Raw genomic sequence first — 17,156 nt, forward strand, 5'->3', positions numbered from 1 at the left:
GTCCATTTAGTTTTGAGGGGACTGATAAGCTAGAGCATCGTGACTCACTTTGTTCATCTGTGATCTGGAATTCCTCTGCAATCAATCCAGAGGTTGCTTTGGCTCAGTTGAAGCAGATACTGTCAGTGGAAAGCAATGATTCTGTTTTCTAAGCTTGATCCAAACTCATGGGAGCTTTCACGACAGCTATCATCCTTCTTGCTAGATCAGGTCAATCTGGTGTAACACTATCACCATTCCACAGTCAGAAAGAAAAATAAGGAGGAAAATAATGCTATAAATAAATTCAGGCTGTAGGAAACAGGAAACAGTGATGGAATATGAATTTCTAATAGAATTTTTTTTCTTTTTTATTTATAAAAACCTGTTATATAAAGCTCCTTTTTTTTTTCAATTACTTTTGCAATTGCTACCTTTCTTCCTACAGCAAGTTCTACAGGTTGAGAGCTGTAAAACACTACTAATAGCTCAGCGTGCAGGCATATTGGCCATAAAACAATCTACAGGTGGCCATGTAGGGTAGTGTCTACAGAGTTCTGGCAGATCAGTAGTGTTACTTTAGTCTATCATGGCGCACACAGAAAAGAAACCAATCCAGAGAAATGTTCTTAATCCTGGGGGGTTTTTATGAGCATCTCACTGCAAGTTCTCAGTGTTAGTAATTCGGTTAGACACAGGACAAGTATCTTGATAGCTAGCAATATTTTCCCTGATGCGGAAAGTACATAGTTCTACCTTGCTGAGATATTAGCTATTTTCAGTTGAAATTATTTTTCTGCCATGCTTCCTTAATTATTCATTGTTTTAACATGACTGTCCGTAACTTGATTTATATTGTGGTGAACTATGACCAGCCCCAGGGTCAGCCGAATCAGGTGGACCCAAAGGTCCATCCGTTTGCTATGTTCTTTGGTAGTTAATTGGTCTCTGTTACTCCTCCCCGCCTACCCCTTCTCCCATTGACTGTAATCCCTTCTCCCCACCCCTGTAACACACCGTAGTTGAAGTATCATTGGTTACTGTGTGTTTTCCACGCCCATTCTGTTGAGGTACAAAACTGTCCTGCCAGGCACGTGGCTGGGTCTCTCTCTGTGGATTTTTGCTCCAAATAAACCCTCTTCCCCCAGGAGCGTCCCTCTGCTTTATCCTACCTCCTTTGCACGCCCTAGGCATTGGAGAGCGAGGCGAACCCGAGCTGGTGATTCGCCCGTTCCCCCGCGCCGCGATTGGACTCCATTTGTCCCCGCTCAGGGCAAGCAGAAGACTGCTCGGTGCCCGGGACATTGTGCTAGCCAGCATGGGACCGTAGCACATTTACTGGTCTGTTTGGGCAAAAACAGATTTCTGGAAGTAACACCCGGTGCTGAAAAGAATTGGAAAGAACATTTATATACATACTACCTGTCTGTGTCCAATCAAGGATCTTTAAAACTAAGAAGACCATGCCCCAAAGAGTATATTTAGACTTCTTGATGTCCTCTGCCTAATGACTGTTAATCTTTTATAGTCTAACCATACATGTCAATCCTCACAGAAAACTTAAAAAAGAAGTTTGTGACTTTTTGTATTTTAATAAATGTTTAAACTTAAAGTTCTAGCAGTAAAATGTGTGTTACTGCTCTGAATCATGTTTCTCAATTATTGTTTCTCCTGATGGCCTTTAATAAAACATTAAATAAACTTTCAAAAGATAGTATGTTAGAATATTGATGCAGATGAAGTATCTATCAGTGGTAAACTGCAGAGACAGAATTTGCTGACCCTTCTTCTAGTGGCAATGACTGGGGTTTGTTCTCTGGTAGAAAGAAAAACTCATATCAAAGTTTGGATGAGAAAATATCATATTTGCTACTTTCTGGACAAATTGTATAAATATTAGCTGTTCAATGAGAAGGAACATTGAACAGCTAATATTCTCTGCCATTACTTCCTTCATGATCCAGACTTTTAAAAAAATAAACTCTGATCAGCACTGTATTTTGTGAAGTGCATTAAGCAAGATTGGACAACAGCCACAGAATTGAATCCTAGAGTCCTAAAGTTGTTTCAAGCTTGTATTTGGCATGGGCATGCTCAGATTGCTAAGTTATACAGCCCATCAAAATCTGGCCAGGTCCAAGAACAGACAGAATGTGTGGAAACTGTTAACTTTCAGCTTGAAATTTAACAGAAAAACAAAGAGGGTTTTTTTAACAGAAACATCTTAGATTCACTTTGATACCTAAGACCTTGAATAGAACTTTCTACAATTTATCAACTTTGGCTAAAACACAAACATTTTGTTTTGCTGCTTCTGAGTAAAAATTAATAAAGCCAAATTTGACCTATAAGAGGCAATAAATCTGAGTGTGGAATTTTAATTGCAAAATTGTTTCTCGAGAACATCTTTGAGGCTATTTCAGTTTGAGATTTCGCTCAAGAATCTGATTCAACAAGTACTGTACTTTGAAGCTTAATATGAATTGTCATATACAGAACAGTTACTGAATTCAAGATTACCATATTAAAAACAGATACATAACTTCAGTTTTAGTTTCTGTTAAGGAGATTTATTTTTTTAGCTAATGAAATAGTTTTTTAAAAATGCTATAGATAATAGGAAACAAAATTGGCAAGAAATTAAATTAAGATGGCTACAACTATTGCTTTTCCTTAAAGGAGAACTGCTGCTCCTTTTCAGTCCTTTTGTTTATGTGGCTCTATGTTTATGTATCAACTTCATATTCAAAAACAATTTAATAAATACATGCAGGGAACAGAGGATCATTTTCTGAACATTTGCAATTTCCTTCGATAAGTATAGGATGATACTAAACAGAAAAGTTCATTTGTAGTCAATGATTCATCTTTGCTTTCCTCTACTAAGTGCTTGCCATCCAGGGATTGGCATTGTTTGATGTTAAATCAGGAAATAAGAAATAAGAAATAAATATATATTTATTAATTTTATAAAGGAAAGAAACTGGCTTCCTAATTCTGAATTAAATTCAACCTGTACATACTTAGTAGAAAATAATTATGTTATCCTTTTTTATTTCGTTTATTTTCCTCATAGGGATGGATACAAGAAATGAATTTGGTGGATTAAATATTATTGTTACAATGAACAAATACCTATTATGGAATATTTAACTCAATTTACTAGAAACAGAATGCATAACACATACCTCTGGAAATTAATACAGCAACATATTTTTTAGTGATTACATTAATGGCTTGAGAAACTGCATAGCTAGTGAATGAAAAATTTAGTTTTCTTGATATAAAACGTAAAATTTATTAAGAATAAGCAGTTTTGGTCTGACTGTAATGCAAATACATAATTCTCAAAGAAATACTATTTAAAGAATTCACCTCTCAAAATACCACCTATCCCACAGAAGAATAAACAACAGATTTAAGACTTCATTATAATTACTTACTCATGTATAGTTATTTAATTATAATTAATTCATTAATTATCTTTAAAATGTAACTAGACATTGATGCCATGTCATACAGAGAATATTTATTTAATTTTAAATGTATATATTCCTATACCTGTAATAACACCATTTTTTCTACTTTCTTTTTCTGGCCTGTCAGAAGAACACTCTTCAAATCTTTAACTTTCTGATTTTAAGAAAGTGGTTCTACTTAACCAGTACCAAGCAGAATGGATTAATCCAGTGGATTAATAAATAGGGGAACTGTGGCACCATCAGGGTTTTTTAATAGTTCCAGTGGAAAAAAAAACCCAGAAAATTAAACAAGTGGATAAAAGCAAAAATAAATCACAATGTCTGATATATATTTTTAATCACTCAAACACTTTTATCAAAGATGTGATGTAGATTCTCTTCAGTAAAACTACAGACCTTTAACAGTTTCCCTGGATTTGCAGCTTTAAAAGCAACCTTTAAAAAGTCACCAACATTTTTTTCAAACACATTTTGGGAATAGCACTTTATTTTCCATTGTTTTACTGGGTCATCTTAAAATAAACTCAAAGACATTTTTGATTAGAATCTATTTTTTTTTTCAATCTATCCTCTCCTCATCTATTTTCAGGTGAGAAATTACACCAATCGTATTTCAAACTGTCAGTAAAAAGGATAGAAATACTTTAGCCAATGTAATATTTAGGACATTATTGGTGAAGTATTTTACTTTTGTGGTGCTTAGGAGTGTGATACAGGAAAAAGTTAATCGAGGATCAGTTTCTGCCCATTGATTCCTACATTTTCTGTACAGGACAGAATTCCTTTTAGACATTCCAGGATTTGGAAGTGTGACTTTTATACATATTGATATTGCATGGGACACAGTGATTCTACCACCTAAGTAGCCTCCTGGTAGGACACACATTTTCTAACAATGAGAATTATTTTCTCTCAGAATTGATAGTCTTATTGCATGATGTTATTGCTGCATTGCATGAAAAGGCAAGGAATAGGAATAAAATAGGGATTTTATTCAGAGCATTCTATTCTATTTCTCTCACAAACCTAACCTAAAATAACTGGACTTTTGCAGAGATTAAGTTGGATTTTCAGGGATGATGACAGCCCCACACTCCTGTTGATTAATCTCTCAAACACATTCGTAGTATGTGTTAAGCTGTATCATATAACGTTGGTTACTGCTCAGAAGCACTCACTACAGAGCTTTATCCTAAGAAAGACTGATAGAAGTTGGAAGGAAGTCAGTAAATGACAGTCTGATGAGCAGAAAGACATGTTGTTCAAAGCTCTGTGGTGTCCATTAATGGCACCTTGAACAATAATTTGTTGGTAAAAGCAACAAAGTACAGCACCACTGAAATGGTACAGCTATTATTTGATCCGAATAAAGTCATGAGATTGGATTAATCCTTTGCAAGAAAGTAAAGCCATATAGATAGCCTGCCTGTAGAATAAATTTACATATAATAAAGTCATGAGCAACCAGATCTAGCTTCAAATTTGGATCTGAATTCAAAGCTGATCCTTCTTTGACCAGGATATTGAATTCAAGGGCCTCCAGACATCCCATTCAGCCTACCTTATTCATTAATTTTATGAAGTCAGAAAGTAAAATTATATAAACTGAGGAACATGGGTATATATATGTTCATATAGATACTTAGGAAATTCAAGGACAGGAACTAATAATGAAGGAAAAAAGATCAGAAGAATCAAAGAATTGTGTCTACACTCTTCATGTCATGTGATTTTCCAGAAGGTTAAACTACGCTGTGCTGTGTTTTGCTGGCACAGACCTGCACAGCAGGGTGCAGTGAGAGCAAATGAAATGTACTCCTAAGATAGCTATTTTGATTCCTTTCTCTTCCTGTGCGAATTCTGAAGCTTCATAGCACCATGGTACCTCCTGTAAAATCTGATGGTACAAGGAAAGCCATTCCAAACCCTCTGAACTCCATTTTCTTTGCCTGTCAAGCAAAAATTCCTCCATGTTGAGATCCATTTCTAACTGCTGTAGGAAAGATACACCACAGAAACATTGGTGAATGCTTCTATTCAAAAACTGGTTTATATCTGGTTAAGAAACGTTTTAGCTTGACAGAAACTATGAAGATATGCAAGTGGGACAGGTGATCTTACTGTAAAAAAAAAAGTCACACTGTAAATTGTTTCAGTCACAAAAATTCTCTGTCATTGCAAATGATAGTACAGAAACTACAAAGTGCCTATCCAGGACATGACTGAGCAAAGAACACAAATGTTCTAGTGCTTCATTTCAAATATCCATATCCATTGTATTGACAGTCACTTCACCTTTACCTTTACTTCCTCTTTGTGTCAGTGGGATTACTGACACAGTGAAGAACTATCCAAGCACTGTCTAGCCCTCTCCAGGGCACAAGATAAAAGCTCTTCTCTGTGATTGAATAATGACCAAGTATAATTCCAGTCTTTGAACTACATTCCCCTGTGCAATGAACAAAGGAAAAAGAGGACATAGTGACAGAAGGAAAAGTTAAGTTCCCTTCTCAAAAGCAGTAATTTTGATTGTTAACATCTCCCCTCCCTGGAGCTACTTTGCCTCTGGCAGTTCTTGTGGGCTCAGTCTCACTATGCTTTCTTCCCCTCTCCCCTCCCTATATTCATTATTGCTGTTTCTTTGAGATTCAGTAAAGTCCTTACTTATCTACAGGATCACAGAACATGTGAATGAAATTTAAAGTCTTTTCAACTTATTTTCTCATCCTATTTTCCTAGTTTTGCTTTCAAAACATTCTTTAAAACACGTTTTGATGAGAGGATCCCAAGGTAACCAAGATTAGTCTGATTTATTTCAGAATTCTTCCCCCAGTTTTAAATTTCTATTTGTATGTATACAGGATTTTTTTAAAGGTTGAAGAGATTTGAGCAGTAAAATTATTAATGACTAATCATGATGCATTAATCACACATCAATTTGTTATTTAATTGAAGAGCAGAAAGAAACTGAGAATACTAGAATTTGAAGTCTCTTACTTAAGAGTACATCTTTTAGCAATTTATGCTTAGCTTGGTGTATGTTGGGTGCCAGCACTAATATGTTAATGTATTAGCATTGTCAGGCTAACTGAAAGAAGTTTTAGCTGAGGAAAATAATAGGAAGTTATTCATTAGAAAGGTTAAGTGGCGTGCAGAGCATTGTCTGTGTATATAGCCAATGCTGTCACCATTAAATGCAAAGACTGTGATAATAGAACTCCTTGATAAAACATTCATTTTTCAAATACACAGTGAGATTTCAGACCACTCTTCATTCTGTCTCAAACAATTCTGATATATATCCACAACATTGCCAGCAGGTCAAGGGAGGTGATTCTTCTCCTGTGCTCAGTACTGGTGAGACACATCTGGAGTGCTTTGTACAGTGCTGAGTTCTCCAGTGAGAAACAGACATGGATGTATTGCAGTATTTTCACTAAGGCAGTGGAGTATCTGGAGCCTATGAGGAAAGACAGAGAGCTGAGACTGTTCAGCCTGGAGAAAAGAAGGTTCGGGGAATCAATGAATATAAATGTCTGATGGGGGTTAAAGGGAGAGGTGCAAAAAAGATGGAGCCAGATAGCAAGACTTTTCTCAGTGGTCCCCAATGACAAGAAGAGATGAGCACAAGCATAAACATAGGAAATTCCAATTAACCAAAAGGAAGATGTCCTTTTGTTTCTTTTTACTGTGAAAGTTGCCAAACACTGGAATGAAGCTGTCTAGAACTGTGGAATTTCCATCTTTGAAGGCATTAAAAACTGGACTGGACATGCACCCGAAGAACCTACTCTAGGTAACTCCATTTTGAGCAGGGGCTTGGACTAGGCTATCTCTAGAGGGCTCAGTCATTCTCTGATTCTGTGTCCCTAGAAATGATATCCTTTGCCAGCAGAAACACAACACTGTTGAGGCAGCCCGAGGCAGCACAGTGTCCACCTGCAGACATCCTTGGTTCCTGCTCCTGCAGGCAGGGGTCGGCTGCAGCTAGCAGGGAAAGCTGTCAGCTGCAACAGGCAGAGGTTGGCCGCAGCTTGTAGGGAAAGCTGTCAGCTGCAGCAAGGAGTGAGCTCCAAACAAAGGTGGTGTAAAAGCATTGGCAGAGGCTAAGGACAAACAGGGGTCTCTGTGTAGGTTCCAACTGGTTTATTGTCCGTGGAAGATCCAGGGACAAAGACCAGAAAAAAGGGGAGAGCACAGCATTTTATATGGGGGTGGAACAAAGGGAAACAACCAATGGGGATCGACTGAGGAGGAGGAGATAACAGGGGAATAACCGATGGGGATAACTTAAGGGAGGGAATTACATGAGTAGACCAATGGGGCATCAAAGAAGGGAGAACTTTCCAGAACTAATACATAAGTAACTAGTGGAAATACATAAACATGATTTATACATAAAACTGGGCAGAGAACTCCTGAACCAATAAACTTAAAACACGTACACTAAGAACCACTTGGAAAGTGGGAACTCGCCGTAACCACGACGAGTTCAGAATCAGACCTCTGTGTTCTGGAGGCCTGGGCCCCCGTCCTGTGACTGCTCTGTTCCAGTGGCCGCTGCCACCTGCACTGCAACAGAAACACTCAGTGGCAGGATCAGATCCTGAAAAGAGCAATTTTTGACATTGTAAACACAGAAATGCACATGGTTCAGATGTAATGGATGCAACCAAATCATTCTCTTACCTGGATTAGCTCACAGGTGCCAAAGTAGCTGCAAATCATCTCCTAAATCTTCTCCCTGGAATAATATTAAAAGTACAACTTTGCCCATAGTTGTTAGATGGAAAAAGAAAATCAAGGATCAAGCAAACCAGAAAAGATTTTCTTAATATTATGCCATGTAAGTGGGTATGTTGTTCAACCTTCTGTAAATTTGCTTCTGTCAACTGGAGCTCACCGCTTAGTATTTTATATCTAATACTTGCCTTGATATTTTACATACACTTAGCTATGATTTTCCCTGCTGTATCAGCATATCATAAAAAAGTCTCACTGGTGGGAATGGGTGAAGCTTTGCTATTTGGCAATTATATGAAGAGTTTGGATTTCATTGCAGGAGTTCTGTATTGACAGAATTAAATATATTAAGAGTTTGCAGCAAAGAGGGAGGTGTTTCTAGATTAGGAGCCATTTCAGGCTCCTCATAGAGCTTGCCAAGGGAATGTGAACTGCAGGCTTTAATCCTCGGGTAGCTGTTAGACACCTTGAAGACCGGCCTGGTTACTGTGCATGAGCATCACCTTGATAGAAGCAGAATGCTACATGAGATGTCTTTGCCTGAAGCTTCTGCTCACTGATTACAAGAGAAATAAAAAGCTTCTTCTACTGAATCACAGGTGAGGCACCAACTACAGAATTTTTCAGATGGGACGACACACACAAAACCCAATAACTAAATGTCTGGGGTTTTTTAATCTGAAACTTAGCCTGGCAGCCAAGGCATTACTTTCCTGTTTCTTTCTTTGGAAACAGAACTGTGAAAATATTTTTCAGTACTTGGATACTAATTCTGCAAGCTGTGAAAATTTAGAGCAGGAAAACTATGCTCTATATGGTCATAGGCCTGATTTCAAATAACCCTGCATACTTTAAAGACCTTTTTCAGAGAATATGATCCCCGGATTCTCTTCCACTTACCTAAAAGAACCTGACGAGACACAGGGAACTTCAGTAAATGAATATTGAAAGGCTTTTTAGGCTTTTCTGATGTTTTACTCTTTATCTCCAGCCAAGGTAAGTTGTCATGATAAAATAGGGAGTATTGTGAACATTTCTGAGTAATAGGGATTTTTCATGTCTCTCTGATCTGGGATGCAATTCTTCACAGAAATTTTTCATGATTAACTTTCCAGTTAGAATATTTGGTTAGTACTGTAACAGAAATTTAAAATGTACATATGTGATTAATTGACATCACACATTGACACAGAATTTACTATGTAAATAATATTAATTGATTCCTATGACTAAACGTGAAATATTTAGGAATGTAGGCATAACCCTCCTCTGTCAGTTTCAGTGACAGTTGTATTTGTCATATTTTTATTTCCATCTTTATTCTGACTCTGAGATAAATTTTTCTTCAATAAAACTGTTAATTGTCTGCCTAATATTAAATCACAGCTAGATTTACTGATCCTTCTTAAACAACTTCTGGATGGAAGATGAATTAATTTCTGTTGGTCAGATAGAAACAGGTGAATATGCATTACTTTTTAGCTTTCCAATTGGCTTTAGATGCAACCATTTAGGATAATGTAAACAAAGTGTCAATAATATGTTATTTTTTTATATTGTCCCTGGTTTCATAAGATTTTTATATTGTCCTTTATTTTCTGCCTCATTTATACATGGAACTAATAATCTACCACGTTTTGTAGATATAGTATCTGCTGGCAATATAAGTGGCAAAAATATTTAATTAAAAGCAAGATTCAACTATTGTAATTATCAATGAGAATTCATAGAGCTAAAATATAATGAAGGGAAACAGTTTTAGTCTTTCGTCAAAGACTTTTTTTGAAAAAGAAATTCTGGAGGACCTCATCTGTGCCACATCCCTTACTGATAAGAGATAGATGTGCAAGTTGAAAAACTAATGCCTCCTTTTGTTAAAATTAAAGTCAGAGATTTAAAATTCTTCTCCTTTCCCTCAATTCAGTGATGTATCCAGTGGGAAATAATAATTTTAAGAGTTTATAACTTGATACTTCAAACCTTTTCTAGTGTTACTGCAAATGTTATATCCCCTGATTTCCATTTTCATTTAAATAATTGGTTTGTCTCTCATAATAGAAATGGATAATTTCACTACTTGTCCTATAATGTGCACATCTGGATTCAGATAGGTTCCTAGGTGGTGCAGTTTTGCACTTCAGCATCTCCTACTGAGTTTTTCTTTGATATATATAATTTTTTTTTCTTTCACATTATTACTCTTCTTCTTTCTTCTTTGATTCACCATTTAACTATCTGTCTTTTGTTTTTTTACCCATTTCAGGATTTATGGTACATGTGGAGGATTTCTAAGGTACCCTTTTTCACTGGAATGTGTTCTCCAACTAATATCTCATTAAAAATTAGTCATACTGCTGTTGTAGGAATAATGCAACTGTACATATATGGATAGATGGTAAGTGCAAGGAGAAATTATTTCTTTCTTGTACCATTCTGTTTTTTTATTTTGTCTAAGACAAATAAGCAATTTATCTACACAAAAAAGCACACACAGAGTAATAGCACCCAGTAGAAAAAAGGTTTGGGAAGGGATAGCTCATAAAAACATACACATATGCAAGACACATATAAAACATAGATAAAAGGATAAATACTTTTTTTTGTCCCTAAAGCAATGAAAATGCCACAAAATTAGCATTCTAGCGATATGAAGGGGAAAGAAATATCAAGATTCTGACAGAGATAGTCCATCATGTTGTTGCTGTTTTAAATCAGGGCATCTGTACTGTTCATGCCTCCCTCACAGTTGGCATCTGTTTTACCTGTTAGCTTCCAGTTTAACAAACTTCAGGCTATCCTGAGGGCCAATTCTTTCAAAATGCTCTGAGATTTTTCTGTGTCTCACCCACTTACCTTTTCTAGCACAAACAGACTTCAAATCTTGAAAAAATTGTGCAAATTTATATCCTATACTTTCTACAGCAAGGTGAAATATTTCTTTTTCAAGTCATATTTCACAAAAATAAATTCAATGCAATTTTTCCATCAGTGCGTGTTTTCTGAAAAATTTATTTTTGACAATGAAGAGTACATTTGTTTGTATGTTTTCTATTTCTTTTTTTACATAAAAATCTTTTTTTCCCCTTCTTGTATGCACCAGGAGGTAATAACTTACAGCCAGCATCAGCAGTTCCATTGTATAGGTTTTTAATTATCAGATTTTATTTATTCAAAACAAATTAAAAATCAAATTTTCACTTAACCATCAATTCTTGTACCCAGAATAATGATCTCAAGTGTCTTACTCTACTCCTGATCTCCAGTTTGCCCACCTCTAGGAAATTTTGAAGACTGCATTCTTGTGACATTTACAGATCCAAATGGTCATGGTCAAGGTTGTCAGAGTCTTTGCTTAGGCTCTGTGCAGGCTCAGTTTTGTACCAAGTCATGCTTGGTTCATTGTTGTGCTAGATGTATAATATCTAAAGAAGCCTACAGAGAATTTCTCAATTGTACTGCTCTCCAAAATTGAAGGATGTTTTCCCATAACTTCCTTTTAAAAATTTTTTCTAGTACACAAATTTGAGCTGTTTCTCTCTTTCTGTACAATTTTTGTGACATATCATTTTGGCATTTTTTGTTATTAAGAAACTGATAAGCAAGACCAAACATCATAGAGCATTTTAATTAGCTAACTAGCTAACCTTTCTTCACAACCAGTTTTAGCCAGACATTTGTACTGAAATGTAAATACCAAATACAAGACAGCAAAAAGTACATGCTATTCTGCAGCAAGTTCTACGAGTTTCTTCAAGTACCCAGCAACACAATGAAAATCAGGCAGAGGCTAAAACAGGCTTACAGCTAAAAGAAAGATTGACTTGCCAGTATTTCTGTGGCATCATAAGCGTGAGGAAACTGAGTATATGTTTAAACTAGAACAAGCCAAAAAACCATAAAGGTTGAAAGTGATTGGGTAAAAGGACATACTAAATAAAAATTAAATCCATTAGGTATAAGTTCTTACTCCTCTCTAGCCAGCCAGTATATTAAATGGTTTTCCTGATTGTTTAGAGCATACGAATTTGGAAAAAAGTCTTAAAATAAAAACTCAATATTGTGTTATCTATGTTTTTAAATAGCAATTGAAAGAAAATAAACTGAAAACATACTTAGAGTCAATTGAGACATTGAGTTAAAGTTCCTAAAATTAAAGATAATATTCTGGATATCTCATTGCTTGCTGAAAAGTTGGCTGAAGGGGTGTGGGATCTCCATTGGTAGAAAATGTTAAGAACAGCTCTTGACAAGCTGCCCCTCTATTATAATAGGGGATCAGGCTGGAAGTTTCTTCCAGCCTTAGCTTTCCTATGACAAAGATTATACTTCATCAGACAGCTCTCAGGAAATCTGCATTAGCAACTTCTACAAAGGAAAGGAATTAATTTCACATTTCAGTTTCTGTGGAAGTGCTTAGGTGCAGAGAGTAAAGAAATGAGATGAAATGAGAGAAAGTCAGGAATTCAGGCAGATAGGTAAAAAGATAATAAGCCAAAGGAAGACAAACAAATCATATTTACATCAGGGAAAGTTAATATTTCACTAAATATTTTCACTCCTTTGCTACTTTTTTTTGTATACCAGGTATGAAAAAAATGCTGTCATCTTCTATTGCACTGAACTAGTACGGTCACAATTAAAGTTATGTGATCTAAAAATGCGGCTAATTGTCTGAAGTTTGTAAACATCAATATTTTGATAACTGCTGTCTAAAAGTTTAGGCTTTTCTGGTCACTCCTTTTTTCTCCATAATGATTTTGGTTGCTGCTCTCCAAACTCACTCCAATATGCCCATCTTTCTGATAAACCACTTCCAGAATGTAACACAATATTCTAGCTAGAGCTGCACTACTGCCACATCATTACTTACTAATATGATAAACATTGGTATTGATGGATGGGATACTACAAAATAGATTCATTTGTAACTGAGTCAACATTAAAATTTAGGTTTCTGGTACTCACTCCATATTTTGCAAGGTGTAATCTGAAAGAAGATTAAAATATGGGCTTATTTAAAAAGATGGGAAAAAGAATTTAGTTTTTGAAAATATTCAGAGATTTCAAAAGTTAGATTTATTCTGTGTCACTATGAGCAGGGTGCTAAAAGCCAGCTAAAAGAGCCCTGCATCAGGGCCTTCTGTTTAGGATAATGCTCAATAGCGTGAGATCTGAATTGCTACTCTGCTTGAGTCAGGCTCAAGTCAGGTTTCTCACCAAAACAGCTCTAATTACCAAACTGTACAAGATGCAATCCCTGCTATTCTGACCTTGTCTGAGTGTGGCAGTCACACAAACTGTGACTAGGATATTTTTCTTTGATCTTCTCAGAATTCTCTGTAATTGATACAGTCAAATGACTGCAGATTTTTCAAATAACTGTCAATTAAATATCCCAGTCAATTCTTATGAAAACATACCTAGCTAATCTTTGCGGTCCAAGATACAAATTTCAATGGTTTATCTGTAGCTGATTGTTCACTTCTAGCCTCATGGTTCAGATTCACAGAATATTAAGGTGAAATGTGATGGACTTAGTTCCTTCCTGTGTGGTAGAAGATGTAAAAGTGCAGAGCTCTAATCCCTCACCTCCTCTCTAAAGACCGGAGGGAACACTGGCTGTGCTCAGTCCTGAGGGCCCTCTGGGACAGTTCTTTCCCATGCACTGGGTATCTAATTCTGTAGCCCCCATCCCAGCCTGACCCTGCCTTTGTAGGTCCCAGTCAGCTGTGTGGTTGTTGATTTAACAGAACATCACTGCTTTGCATAGAATCTCTGCAAAACATGGCAGATATCAGTTTGAGTTTGACTCACTTTAATTAATGGTGTGAAAACTCCAGGAATATATGCTCTACTCGAGGATGCTTTGACCCTGCTCTGTCAGTAGTTTAAAGTGTAAACAGAGTCCAAAATTGGTTAATACAACAAATCTTTTTGAAAAACAAAACAAAATAGAACAAAACAAACAAATAAAAACCCACACCAGGGACTGTAAGACAGAGCAGTTATCAAAGTACCTTTCTTAGGTATGAGGTCCCACATGGCTTTTTTCCTTTACAAAGGATACAAACTTTTTGGTAACATTTAGGCCTGATTTTTTCATAGTAAATGTAGGTATTTTGCTGAGATATAAAAATTTAAAAGTGTAATTAGATGCTCTATGCTTTTCCTAGTATCCATGAAAAGAGAGAAGAAATCTTCCAGGCTGGTTTCATATACCACTGTCTCTGGCTGACAGGGTATTTCTGATCTTCCATGTGAAAATAAGGAGACATACACTATGACTTAACACTGAATACCGTAACTGAAAAAAATCATGAAGGAAATCAATGGGTGTCGATACTTAAATTTACATTCAGCGTAACTTTATTGAAGATTCATATGTCAAGATTCCCAGAATAGCTGCACACACTTTTGGATACAGTTGAATTAATCTCTCTACCTTCTTTACCAAAATAAGAAAGGTACTGAATAGCTCCTTCCTAACTGAGCAGTATTAGAAATGCTAAGAATAACCCAACGAAAGCCTATTAATAGATTAACTGGTCAGAGAATTTAACATATAACTGCTTAACTAAAGATCTTAATGTATATGTCAAAGCTGTATATAGACCTGTATTGTAGTTTCTCAGGAGATGACTCAGGTAATCTGTATCTTGTTACATGTTCTAATCATTTTTTTTATTTTAAAAAAGATAAACCTAACAGAAACTGTTCTGATCAGCAAAGAAAATTTAGATTAATGTTTTAAACATATATAATTCTGAGATAAATTAGAAATATTAGGTGAAGAGAGAAGATATTTATAAATTAAATAATCTTGGGACTCTCCCCAGTCAACATGACAGCAGGCATAAGCAAAGTTTTACATTTAGTTTAGTAACCAGCCGAAAAAGCTGAACAGAGTATTTCTTTGTCTCTTAGCTGGTTTCGTTTTTTTATCAGTGCACAAGAAAGAAATAAATATAGTAACTCCCTAATTTAAAGCAAAAATATGCCAATGAAAGAAAACAGGGAAGGATTTTGAGATGTTGTGTAGCAAAAACTGTGGAGAAAGAAGAAAAAATGAGTCCTTAAACCCTCTTTAGCAAACCTGTCATTACAGTCTGTGGTAGGCACAATGTTTTGCTTTTTACATATTGGTATATGCATAATAAATCTGGATGTCAGATACTGTATTCAGTGCTCTGTTTCTTAAAGATACAAATCTTTTACTGTCCTTATCAAGGCTGGTAGAAATTTAGGATTCCACAATGGACTAAAGGTTGTTCTCTATTCCAGACACTTCTGGATATGCAGTTTAGGATTTTGGCATTTTCTGCCTTTTGTGTAATTGATTTTACTATCTTAATGACATTCCTTTAATGCTTATCTTCAGTGAGATGTAAAATCTGCTCAAAATTAATTTAGAGTACATCTCAGAGACCTTCGCAGATGGAGGGACCTTACCATCAGCCTCTAGGACAAAATTAATGTTATCAAAATGAAAATGTCTTCTCTAACTCTGCATGTCCTAAGAGGTCTCCTGTTTATCATTCATCTATATGACTGTGGGAAAATTAACTTGATTTTAAGTATTTCTCTTGCAGACAGATGACAAGAAAAAAAAATTTTGGACATGTGCAGCATTTGTCTGATTAGAAAACTTCTGTGTGCCTATTTTGCAGCTCTTTCAGACAACCCCCCTTTTTTCTCTGGAAAATCAAACTTCATAATCCAGCACTGCTTAACTTCCACTGCAGGAATGAGGTTTTGCCCCTTATTCACAGAGTGGTTGGGGTCAGCCTACAGCAACTTAAACTGCTTGATGCCTCCTGCAACACATCTTAGGAGAGAACATACACCACTTTGGCATAAACTGATACATAATCACTTCTTGGAATTTAAGAACTGGAAAATGTCCGGTGTACTGGAAAATCAGGATAAGAAGATAGATTTTGTCTTTCAGTTAATTTCAGAGACTGCACTTGAGCCACTGTAGTATTAACACCCATCAGTATGTATAGGCTGTATAAATATATCTGTAATCTAGCCCATTGAACCTGAAGAACAAACATATCCTTCAGGACTTGGGGGTTTTTTGTTTGTTTGTTGTGTTACATTGTGTTTTGTTTTAATTCAGGACAGAGAATAACAATAAGCAATATTGCTTTTGATGTGAAGAGGGTGTATCGGGTTCAAGCAGGCAGCTGCAAGCAGCCTGGTGCCAGTCCTCAGACTGATTTTTGCAGAATATTGAAACCGTGCCTGTGGGAAAACATAGTGAAAGACATTAAAAACTTTATTATTGATTATGATTAAGACTGGCCCAAGCACATACTCTGCCAAAGCAGACATGTTGGAGTTGTGGATTACCAAGATGTTTTTGCATTGTACCAGACTTCAACTGTCTTGGCTAAAATAAGGTAAAAGATAAATCTGATAATGGTAAGTAGATGAATATGATAATACTTCCTAGAACTATGTTTTGGGATATATCCCAGCCTTTTGGAAGGTCTCTAAGTTGTGGAAAGCCAGATTCTCTAAAGCAATTCTTGCAGCCAAAGAACATATATTGCTTCAGATAGAAAATAGATTCTCTCCAGGGACAGAAACTTGGCACATTAACTTGGGGGAACTAGAAGCTAAGAAATGAGTGCAGTTTCAAATAATAGGGACCTTGAGAAAAATCTAAAAAGCTTTCATCCAACTTTCTACAACCTTTGATTAATCCTTAGAAATTGAATACTGAGAGATCTCTTTCCACTGTCTCAATCTCTCCAGTATTTCCCCCACCCATGTAGACATCCTGTCTCCTTGCCCAACAAATCCTCCAATCCCCTACTTCTTGTTTGGCTAGTCCCGTATTTTCTTTCTAGTTCATTGGGCTGGTTTTCTGCTGCTACAGCCTTTAATCACCCTCTTATGTACATATGAGTGCTTCCTAGTCCCAGTTTTTTATTGCAAATATTT

Source organism: Corvus moneduloides, chromosome 1, assembly GCF_009650955.1.
Source record: "Corvus moneduloides isolate bCorMon1 chromosome 1, bCorMon1.pri, whole genome shotgun sequence".
NCBI classification, from domain to species: domain Eukaryota; kingdom Metazoa; phylum Chordata; class Aves; order Passeriformes; family Corvidae; genus Corvus; species Corvus moneduloides.